Raw genomic sequence first — 12469 nt, 5'->3', positions numbered from 1 at the left:
ACAAGATTTAGGTTGAAAACTTACAAGAATCGCGAGAAATTGAGAGAAAGAGCGGCTGGAGCGAGTTGAGTCGAGTGAGAGCTGTCATATCAAGTGATGTGACGTATGAGGGGTATTTATAGGGTTTCTCAAAATGGAAAGTGGGGACAGTGGCTGGTCGATCGGGTGGCAGCCCGATCGGGTGGCAACTCGATCGGTTGGCCACTCGATTGGTCGGCCACTCGATTTGAGTGTTCGGCGTGACGAGTTTTGCTGTTTGAATTCGCGTGTTGAGCGTTGCGATGCGATAGAGTTTCTCATTAATCCCGACTACTATATCTAACATACAATCATCCTAATTAACTTGCGTTTAGCATTTGCGATTCGATTGCGATAGCGTTGCGTTGCGTTTGTGTTTCGATTAATCACCACAACATAAACATAATAAACATGCACAAGTAACACATAAGTAGCACACACACGTAAAACAAAATCCAGAACGCATAATTCAGGTTGCGAATGCGATTGCGATGCGATAAGTGATAAAGCGGTAAAACAAGCGATAAATAGCGATAAAGCCTCGATTATTAACAAGTACACCACATAATACAACTAACGCAAATAATTAAGTAGACTATCTACAAGTCAAAAAAGTCAAAACAGCAGTTGAGCAAGGAGTGACAGATCACAATTAGCAATCTTTTCTTCCTTTGACTTCAATGTTGACTTTGACTTTGACTTTCAAAACACGGGGTGTTACACATATTTTTATTTTGAACTGAGGGCAAAAACATAATTTTGCGCGGAGGCCAAAATTGTAATTTTGAACCGAAGGAAAAATCGTAATTTTGACCTGAGGGCAAAAGCATAATTTTATTTTGAGTTTGGGGCAAAAACGTAATTTTAAACTGGTGGCAAAAACGTAATTTTAAAGTGAGTATAAAATAATTAACTGGTTTGTCCAATGGGGGAATGCCAGGCAACTGCCTGACACTATTCCCCCGTTGGAAACTAATGGCAAAACTGTAACTTTAAACGAGCGAAAATGTAATTTTGAACTGAGGGCAAAATTGAAAATTTTAGCTGGGAGCAAAAGCGTAATTTTATTTTTAACTGGAGGTAAATTCGTAATTTTGAACTGGTGGGAAAATCGTAATTTTAAAGCAGGGATAAAATCATAAAATAATTAGGCCAATAGAGAAGTGCCAGGCAGATGCTTGACACTATTTCCCTTGTCGCCCCTTTCCTCCAATCAATAAGAATCACTATTCCCGCCGACACTTACTTTTGTTGTAGTTAGAAAAGATATTACATATAAGACCCTTGCCGCTTTTGTTTTGTATATGTTTTATTGTGTAACATTTTGTTTTCTAAAATACATCCAAACAATTAACATTTAAAAACTGTTGTCATGTTTCAACTAATTTTCACGTGTATATGGCTTTAATATATAGAGTTCTCCTGTACAAGAGAAAACTCTTTTACGAAGCATATGTGAGATCCTTAGTATAAAGCAGTGATATTTGGTAAATCTATATATACCTTTATTAAGAAAACTGGGTTTTTTACTATTTTCGTAACTTTACCGTTTGTATATATTTTGATGCATTATGTATAAGAGAGCCAAGTTATTTTAGAGGGGGTAAACTTACACATTATCCAAAGATTTAAGACACTTTAGGGCTAAAATAGTAAATTTATCTATTGATTTTTAATAACAACTAGTTGTTTTCTGCCCGCGCGTTGCGGCGACGACCTAATGTCAGCAAAACGCGTATCGGCAACAACAAGCAGATAACGAAAATCAAAACATAAATAACAATGACGTGGTAACGATAGTCACTCCGTCCTAAAAAAACGATTTTAAATAAATTAATATATAATAATAGGACCCCACACGTCCTACACGTTGGCAATTCAGTTGTCTTTAGTTTAGTTATTACGGTCCTAACACGCGAAAATATGGACGAGCTCGGTACCGGTAACGGCACCGAGAGTACCGATCCGGAAAATCATCGAAATTAGGTACCTGCACCGAAAATACTCGGTACGATACGGTATGGTATGATATGGTATTTGAAGGTAAAAATCAGTAAATACGGGTTTGGTGCTAGACCGGTATCGAACCGAAAGTAACGATCTGAAAACGTCAAAAGGTGGGTACCAAATTGGTACCGAAAATGATTGGTATAGTAAATTTGGTACCGATACGATACCGGTTTGATTACAGGATCTGATACGATTTGCTCATCAATAATCTAAATATCCAAGTTAATTTTACATGCTACAATTCATTCATTATAGAAAAAGACAAAAAAGAAAACAAAATAAGTTGTTGTGTATATAAAATCTCAATCAAACGAAATACAGTTTACTTACAGTTTGTATGAAAAGTAATTTACACGGTGCAATTACGTGCGTTGCTACAGGATTTGATGAGCTCGGTATCAACCGGTACCGAAAATACCGTTACCGAAAATCCCCAAAAGTGGGTACCGGTACCGATTATACCTGGTACGGTACGGTTCGGTACCGGTCGCTATTGGTACGGTACCGGTATTTGAGGGTAAAAATCGGTGAATACCGGTGCTGAACCGATACCGAAAATGTCAAAATTCGGTATCGATTCAGTACCGAAAATATACCCGGTTTGGTAAATTTGATACTAGTACCGGTACCCGATACCATTTGCTCATCCCCTTGATGATGTTACTATTCATTGGATTGTGTATGACAAATAATCTAAACCGGTGCAATTACTTGCGTTGCTACAGGATTTGATGAGCTCGGTACCTCACGGTACCGAAAATACCGTGACCGAAAATCCCCCAAAGTGGGTAACAGTACCGAATATACCTGGTATGGTACGGTTCTGTACGGGTCGGTACCGGTATTTGAGGGTAAAAACCGCTGAATACCGGTGCCGAACCGATACCGAAAATGTCGAAAATCGATACCGATTCGATACTGAAAATATACCCGGTTTAATAAATTTGATACCTGATTTCCTTTACTGTTCATTGAGTTTGAATTTTAATATAAGGATGTTAAATGCTTGGTTGGTCCCTGTTGTTTGCAAAAAATTGCAGACTTGGTCCCAGTGGTTTACTAATTACACGCGTGGCCCCAAAACTTGTCAAAAATGCACTCAGTTGGTCCCCAGCCCTAACTTCAGTTAAATTTCTCAGTTAAGTCCATGTTAAATGACCAAAATACCCTTGCTTATTAACTCTCTTTACAACTGCATCATCACCACCACTGAGACCCCTTTTCAATTCTCTGCACCTTTTATCTTCTTCATTTGAAGGAGAAGGGAAACCCTAACCCTCAAAACAAAAACACAGGTACCAAATGCTCTCATGGATCTCCTCAACAAACACATACACACAGATGAAACACAAACCACACCCAGATCCTTCCCCACCACCTCTCAAGTTCAACATACACACCCACATCTCACCTGCACCATCTCGATCCCTCCCTCTTTCTCTCGAACGGCAAAGACGACCGAAGTAACCACCGGCGTCGATACCGGCGGTGGTTTCACCCAGTGAAGCGACACCCCCCAACCTCCTACCGTCACACATCGCGGAGAGAGAGAGACGGAAGAGAGAGATCAGAGAGTGTGGCGTGCGGCGGCGGTGGAGCCGCTAGATGCAGCGGCGGCGGCAGTGGAGTCCGGCAGCCGTGTAATCGGGTAAATTTTCAACACACTCCTCTCTTTTTAAGTTTTCGCTCGAGCCGTTTTCTCTGGCCGATGTGGATTGTTTTCAGGTGATGACGAGGTTGTTGTTGTTTTTGATGATGATTTCTTGATGTGGCCGACGATAAGATGAATTCCGGAACATTGTAACCTGAACAAAATCACCACCATTACCACCACTGCCGTAGACGGCGTGGCTCCGGCGGCGAACGCAGGGACTTAACTGGACTTAAACGGCGTGGCTCCGGCGGCGAACGCAGGGACTTAAAGATGATGCAGATTATAAAGAGAGTTAATAAGCAAGGGTATTTTGGTCATTTAACATGGACTTAACTGAGAAATTTAACTGAAGTTAAGGCTGGGGACCAACCGAGTGCATTTTTGACAAGTTTTGGGACCACGCGTGTAATTAGTAAACCACTAGGACCAAATCTGCAATTTTTGCAAACCACAGGGACCAACCAAGCATTTAACTCTTAATTTACTTTGGATTTAATGTTTTGAAACCCCTGAACTACCCATCATCTTGTCAACATTTTTTTTTCAACCAAAGAGACAGAAAACAAAGGCACTCATCTGTCTCTCCCTAAAATCATCACCATCGCTCTTCTTTCTCTCTGTAAAATTCCCCTCTCTCTCTCTCTCTAAAGCATCATCACCACTCATCTTTCTCTTAGTGACATTGCATTGTGGTGGCGGCAGTTTGGTGGTGGCAGTGGCGGTTGTTGGTGGTGGTTGTGGAAGTGGAAGTGGCGGCTCGGTTATCTTGGTGGTTGTGTTGGATAGTGGTGGTGTCAGTGGCGGTTGGTTGTGGTGGTAGTGGTGAAGGCGACAACAGTGGATTGAACACTGGCGACGGCGGGTATTACCAGAGTAAGTTCATCACTTCGTCTTTCCTCTCCACTGATCTTGCTTGATTTCATTATGAATTTAAGTTTAACAGATGATTTTTGGTTCTTTAGAAGCTTGGCACGATCTGATCTTGATGTTTAGACTGAAATCGAAGCTACACGCCCTCTGGAATCACCCTGCTGGCCATAAAACCAGTGAGTTGTTTCCTTTAAATCATTATATTTACGATTTTAATGATGATAATCACGAGAATTTAGGTTCTCTAGCTTTTATTAGTTAAGTAAATTTTAGGCGTTTCATGATGGATTAATAATCTGATCGTTGGATTGAACAAAAATTAAGTGAAATTAAGTCTCTTTCCATTTTTTTTTTTAATTTTCATAGTTTATAGTTCATGGTTCAGAGATTCACTCTTGATTTATGATTATAGGGAAGATGTATAGATTGGCATGATAAATTATCAAGATATCATTCAAAGGACTTGTGCACGGCTGAAAACCAAGAACAAATCCGGGTAACAGTACAAATCTTGCATTTTTATCTTTTCATACTTTTTACCATTTTATCAACGATATAGTAATTTTCAAACAATGTTTTTTTTCATATCAATCTGTAATCAAAGCTGGGTTAATCGCTTTCCTGGTTCATCTCCTCCAGCCTGCTGAATTTGATATATAAAAAAAAAGCTGTATGGCCTATTGCAAATGCCACTTCTGGTGGCACTAATGAACAGATCAAGTAAGTTAGTTTTTACATTCTTTATAAACTCAAGATCCTACATGTGAGTAACGGGTCAAAATGTGTTCGTGTTGAAACAGGCTGGGTTGGCTTGATCCTCTTTAACGATTTTTAATCTGTTTTTAAAATTTTCTATATTGTTATGCTTTTATATGTCTTTAGTGAAGCAGGGGTGTATTAATCCATTGTGTGATCTTCTTGTATGTCTGGATCCAAGGATTGTGATAGTGAGTTTAGAAGAGCTTGAGAACAACTTAAAGGTGGTTGAAGACTTGAAGCTGAGAAAAACTTGGGTAACGGTCGAAAGGAATCACAAAGGTATGCCCGGTTGAGTCAAAGTTCAATTCTGGTCAGGTAAGGTAGTAGTTGGGTCAAGGTCCGTTTGGGTCAAAGTCAAGTGTAGTAGGATCAAGGGCATATAAATGACAGTCAAGGTACAATAAAGGAAGTACGGAACGGGTTCAGAGTTTGGGGTGGCCAATTGTTTGGTTTTTTATTTTTTTATTTTTGAGTTTTTTGCCTCGAGTCGTTGAATAATGTTGGGGATATGAATGAACATCGTGTACGGGATGTTTGTTTTGGTATTAAAGTGGCGAGGGTATGTTCATATAATGTTCAATCTACTACACTTCATATTTGTAATGTTATATTACTAACTAAATACGGTTTTTTAATATTGTGATTAAGTTGACTTCATAGATTTAAGGCCCACAAGCCTTATTCACTCTATACCATTATGCTATTTTACGTACTTTCATGTAGTTACAGGTAAGATAACGGGCTTTCCCCTAATTCTCTATGGAATATGGCATGCAGTTATCTTTAAATAAGTGTGCATGGAATGATGCTACCGGCCATCTGACCCGTTTGAGACATATTACAATTCTACCGGTTTATAAACTTGTCAAGGTATCTCAGTTACAAACATCATTTTTATTGGCTGTGACTTATTTTTTATTATAATTATGCACCTATTTGCTTCTTTGAAAACTTTCCAGCCTCTAATTAGAGGTTGGGTAATAACTTGGTTGTTGTACAGGATGAAAATGTTGGTACTTAACTTTCTTTTCATTTTCTAGGAATTTATCAAAAAAAAAAAATAATGCTTTATTATGATTACATAAAATGGGATCATTATTATACTAATGTAGAGCTTTGAATATTTATGATTTAGGAGGTATACGTTAAAAGTTAATTTTGAGAACCCTTTTAACTTGTTTCCTTTTACCTAAATATTTTCATCTGACCCATTTGATATAACGCGCCAAATTGATATATTCATATGTAAGGGCTACATTAATTACGTTTTCAATTTTTCAGGTACAAATTTCAAAGTTCTAAAAAACTTGACCCGATCTCTAGTGTGGGTGTGGGTGAAAATGAGAATGCCACAAGTGTTGTAGGTTGCGAAAGCATTATGGTGTTACTATGAGGCGACAAAAATGACGCACCCGCTGCAACGCGCGGGCATTCCCACTAGTACTTTAGCATGTAAAACATAGACTACCATTGAGAATCAAATAAAATAGATTTATGTAACCACCACCATCTCCGACCAAATCTACGCCCGTACTAAATCTCAATCTTGTTATTTTTTATTTTCTATATTTGTTCAGATTTGCTACTTTCCATCACTTCTAGTTATTCAGTTTGGGCACGACTTCTAAATCCAACATTTTATCAAGTGTCGTAACCGATCTTGCTTAAATGACTATCATTGAGAATCAAATAAATCGTTATAACCACTTTGATGAAAGTTTATATATATATATATAGAGGCCGGTTATCATACAAATAACCTAATCGTACATTATGTACTCTTCATCCACAACCGTCAGATCATCTAATTTTAACAGCGTGTTTTACTATTAAATTTATCAAATTAAAATTAATAAAAAGAAACCGCCAAGGTTAAAATCGTCAAATACGGGATCAAAACCCCTGATACTCAGCAAACCTCAAAAATCATAACGTAAGATTCTAAAAATCAAAACCGAAATTGAAACTATAACAATTAATCAAAAATCAAACGATTCCTAATCACCAAATCCTTCTGTTAAAATGAACTTCTGATGAAATTAAGAAATTCAGAAATGAAACAAATCAATCCACTGACTACTCAAGAAGATGATGCAGGGTATGATTTCATGTGCGAATTAATTGACTATGCAAATGAGATTTCAATAAAAAGAAGAAATCATCGAAATCTCGTATAGTGTGCGAATTCATCACACTGCACTTGCGATATGAGTAAAAAGTTAAGTATACTTTGAAATATCATATAGTGTGCGAATTCATGACAATGCACATGCGATTTTAGTAAAAAGTTAAGTATTCTTTGAAATTAAATATAGTGTGCGATTTCATGCTTTTACACATGCGATATCAGAAAAAAAAAATTATATTTAGGTTTCTTAAAGTTTGCGAATTTGTTCCCAATTCAAATGCGATTTTGAATAAAAACACTACAAAAATACTTTAAAACTACTTTGTCCTAAAAATGCAAAAAAAAGTAATAAAAAAAATTAAGAATATTAAAAACTAAAAAATGTAGTATTTTATATAAAAAAAACTTAATTTATTACCGATGTGACTGTAATTTGACATGTAATCATCAATTTTACAATAAATACTACTGAACTTACCACCCTACCTATATAATAAATTTACTATATTAATATAAAAAACCTAGATATAACTACCTTCCATATTAAGATATATAATACTAAAAAAAGACACACAACAAACAGACCAACAAAAAATGACATCTGAAGATTCAGAAAAAATAAAAAACATTGCAATCAAAGAGCTATTGTCAACTAGAAGGTTGACAGAAATAAGCACTGATGTCACCTCTTCTCATCTGGTTCTTGATGTGCAGGGAAAAATTCTTGAACAAATCAAGAAAAATCAAGATGCATGGGAAAAGCTACTTCAAGAACCACCATCAAGCTTCAAAGACAGAGCTTTGGATCACATAAAAGATCAATCTCGAGCTGATGACTTAGCCTTCTCTTTCCTGACAGATGCTCTGAACACTGTGAAGGAGAAGATGGAGTTCAGCACTTCTGAACGTGACAAAATATTTGCTTCAAGTAACTAAAATCTCTTTTTAATCGTTTTGTGGTTATGGCTGTGTTAGACAATAACTATTATTATATTTTGGGTACATGTTTTGAACACACATTATGTTTGCTATATAAGATATTAAATCACATGAATGATATAGCCATCATTGTCACACAACAAAACAAAAGATAACTCAAATATCGCATGTAATAAAAGTGAAAATCGCATGTACGAATGATTATACACTGAAGCTTATAAAAATCGCATGTTTTAAACTATAATCGCATGATAAAATGATATAAACATATGAATATAAAATCGCATGTGTTTCGTATAATTCGCATGTGCATTTATAAAAAAAACTACTCATCATCGTCATCTTCCGAAACCTCTTCCCACTGATCTTCTTCTTCAGATCCATCATCACTACTGTAATCTTCAAAGTCATCTTCGTCTTCGTCGTCTTCGACCTCATTGTCTTTGTGTCTGCCAACATTTTCAATCTGGACGCCCTTCATCTTCTTTTTTTCATGTTTACTTTGTTGCTTGGCTTTCAGCTCGCCGCAAGTCCGAATGTCATGACCTTTTTCATTGCATACGCTACATGTCCTTGACCTTTTCCCTTTGCGGCTGATCATTTGTTCCTTCTTAGATTTAATCCTTCTATGCGAACCGTGGCCTTTGTTTCTTATACCAGCCGGCACACGGACAGTGGGGGGAGCATTAGTTACTGGTTGTTGATAACCAATCAACTTTGAAAATCGGTCAAATTTTGGATCAAGTTGCTTGGTTATACGACTCTGATCAAGTATCTCTTTAAGCTGCATCATTTGATCTCTCACTAAAACAAGTTGATCAAGGTCAGAAATCAAATTACTAACCAAATACTCCCCTGTGTGGATTATTTCATGAGCAATCCGTTTAGCCTTGTGTTGCACATTCTTACCACAAACATTTAGATTGTACTTCACATTTAACTCATTTGGCACTACATCCTTCGTCCATCTCTTTGTAACGTATTTGTTTGGAATTTCTTTAACACTAAACATCTTGAAAAGAAAATAGATGTGTTTGCATAGCAGCCCATACTGCTCAAAACGCTAACAGCTACACTGTGCAGTTACATCATTTTCAAGATTATTGAACCACACCTAGGAATAACCAAAAAAAATAATAAAATTTAAAATCGCATGTATAAAATAACAATTTCGCATGTCTAAAAAAGCATGTAAATGAATAAAATTAAAATCGCATGTGAAACATAACAATTTCGCATGTCTAAAAAATTATGTAAATGAATAAAATAAAATCGCATGTGTAACGTAACAAATTCGCATGTCTAAAAAAAACATGTAAAATACCTCCAATAAACCATCTCCATGTGCTTTAAAGTCCTTCAACAACAATATTCTGATATGTGAACCCTCGACTTTGGTGTCCATCGGCAAACATTCGGAAATTGTTCCATGAATCTCTAATTGCTGATCAAAAAATATAGACCTGGTGTAGATCTTAGCAGCATCTTTTTCCAAGGTAGTTTCACTCCAATCAGCTGGCTCAGTATATCTTGAAATATGATCATTCTTTCTATGATTGAACCTTTGTACATCCATTGCACCATCAAAATGATTCATAAACTTTACGAGAGCGAGTTGTGAATTAGCCACCTGGCTAAAAAATGGTTCTCACTCTCTGATCTTGAAGGTGTTCTCATAAGACCCGACATTGGCTCGTGCTGGTAAAAAGCCGGAATCCACATGGATCTCATCCCAAACATATCATCAATCCATTTGTTTTCAGTGAGACCAAACTCAATCATCACCAACTTCCACTGTCTCTCGAATTCTTCGGGCTCAATCGAATCAGTCCAAACAATGTCGCACATCCTCCTTTTAAACTCATCATTATTGCACAACTCGTGTCCAACCTATAACAATAAATGCTTTTTATATTAGCCTATAACAAAAAACTATAATTTAAAAAAAAATAACACCAACAAAACACAAAAATATTGCATGCTATACCATATCTGCCACTTTTTTCATTATGTGCCACATACACAATCTGTGTCTGCTAATAGGGAAAACCTCCTCAATAGCCTGTTTCATAGCAGGGTCTTGATCCGTCACTACAACCCTTGGCTGCCGACCAAATGACTTTAAAAATGAATTCAGAAGCCATTTATATGATTCAATACTCTCCGATGCCAACAACCCAGCTAAAACTGTTACATTTCGACAGTGGTTGTCAATGCCAGTAAACGGAACAAACACCATCTTGTACCTGAACAACACATGCGAATTCACGTTTAGGATATGCGAATTACTAAAAATCACATGCGATATATTCAACACCACTCTGTTGTCTACACATGCGATATTAAAAGCTCATTAACAAACAAACATGCGAAAATCAGTAACAAACATGTTTGTCTTGAAACATTTACCTATTTGTCTTGAAAGTTGCATCGAACGATATCACATCCCCAAATTCCATATAGTTAAGCTTGCATAAACCATCAGCCCAGAACAAACTAGTTAACCGTTTGCCATCATCAACAGAATATTCAAACGAATAATCAGCTAAATACTGTTTTTTGTCAGTCATCCTATTAATCACCATATCAGCATCATATTCTCCTATATAGCTATTAATTCGCTTCCTAAATTTTTTTGCAATCATCAACCGTGGCACCAACGTTCTCAAAACCACCATAACGTTTCCTCATTATATGGAAAGCTTTGACAGGACCAAGATTTAAAGTGCCTAGTTCCCATACCATCTCCTCCTGGACATCTGACAATTGTCTGTAAGCTGGCAGCATGTGAATATCATTTTGACATACAAACTTATTGTCACACCCTGGCTTTGCGGAAGCGTGGGTTTATTTGGTGTGACTTCTTAATACCATAGCTTAATCACAACAAAGCTATATGAAAGTAAAACCATGCAGATGATCCATTGATTTAAGTTTTAAAATAAAAGTACCACAACATTGTTTTAGAGCGTTGACACATGCAACGGAAATTACAACCTAATAATATAAAAACATTGTTCAGAAGACATAACCATAAACATAAAACAGACGTAGTTTAAGAACTGTGACTCATCAAGGTAAAAGCCACAACCCCTAAACTTGGATGATCCCATAACTCTTACGCAGCGAGAAAACGTAGCATACCGTGCCAGATCCTTAATTCCCTGAAATACATGTAAGTTGGAAAAATCAACAAAAATGTTGAGCGAGTTCATGTGCAGTGACTAGTGAGTATGTAAAACCTTTGTAAGTATAAAAATCCCTGGTATGTAACAAATAAGGAAATAAAGAGATCACCAATGGTTTGCAAGGCCATTGATGAAGTGCAGTAGGAAGACTCAAACCTAGCAGATTTTTGCGTCGGGTACCAAGTCACCCCGAGGTCCGTACTGTTGGGCCTGGGGCTGGGCTCGCTACACCCAGATAGATCTACCGCTAAAGACCCTCGGTCCTACACTGAGGATTTATGGCCTCCAGTTCCCGCCTACCCACTCACATGATCTAAGTAGTAACCCTCCTTACGCTAACCATGCCATGTATAAAGTATTCGTAAACATTGTAACATGTATTTCACCCCCGCAGTTTAGAAACTGAAAACAGTTTAAGAGAAAAGGGGGACATGAACTCACTGAAGTGCGTCTCGAAATAGTATCTCCCAGTCAACCTGCTGCGTAACGACCTACACGTACTAACTTCTATTAGACGGACGGCCGTGCCTTGGCTTAAGGTTTAAGTTTTTGGGAAATAGTTAGGCAACTATTTCGTATTTACACTTCGTAATTATGTATTAATTATATTCCTTCCCAAGGATGGGCGGTTTTAATACATATGCGTTTTTTGTAACTTCAAAATATATTATTAAGTCTCACTTAATAAAATATATTTTAATTCATTTGTCTACAATATTCCATTTCCAAAATATAGATATTTTTCCCAAAAATATTATATTTTATTAAATACAATTTTCCAAAATAATACTTTTATCAAAATACACATTTAAGAGTATTTTCTGAAAATACATAAGTTACATTTAAAGTTCGGGTGGTAATAATGTTACCGGTGTAACTTAGATATTGTGAAGGCGTTCATAT

General features: G+C 36.9%; 1 long non-coding RNA gene across 2 annotated transcripts; it reads left to right on the top strand.

Annotated features, from left to right (window-relative positions):
• Positions 1-4211: 4211 nt before the first annotated feature.
• On the top strand, positions 4212-6925 carry LOC110921936. 2 transcript variants are annotated; one of them, XR_004886681.1, is made up of 7 exons: positions 4212-4555; positions 4645-4728; positions 4965-5048; positions 5157-5272; positions 5490-5590; positions 6089-6181; positions 6593-6925. It is a non-coding gene; the product is annotated as an uncharacterized LOC110921936 (long non-coding RNA). The 2 variants fall into 2 exon arrangements; XR_004886680.1 differs by having other exon boundaries at positions 4965-5272.
• The last annotated feature ends 5544 nt before the right edge of the window (positions 6926-12469 follow it).

Source organism: Helianthus annuus, chromosome 17 (assembly GCF_002127325.2).
Source record: "Helianthus annuus cultivar XRQ/B chromosome 17, HanXRQr2.0-SUNRISE, whole genome shotgun sequence".
In the NCBI taxonomy this organism is placed as follows: domain Eukaryota; kingdom Viridiplantae; phylum Streptophyta; class Magnoliopsida; order Asterales; family Asteraceae; genus Helianthus; species Helianthus annuus.
The sequence above is the reverse complement of the archived record's forward strand: the minus strand, read 5'-3'. Positions and strand labels throughout refer to the sequence as shown.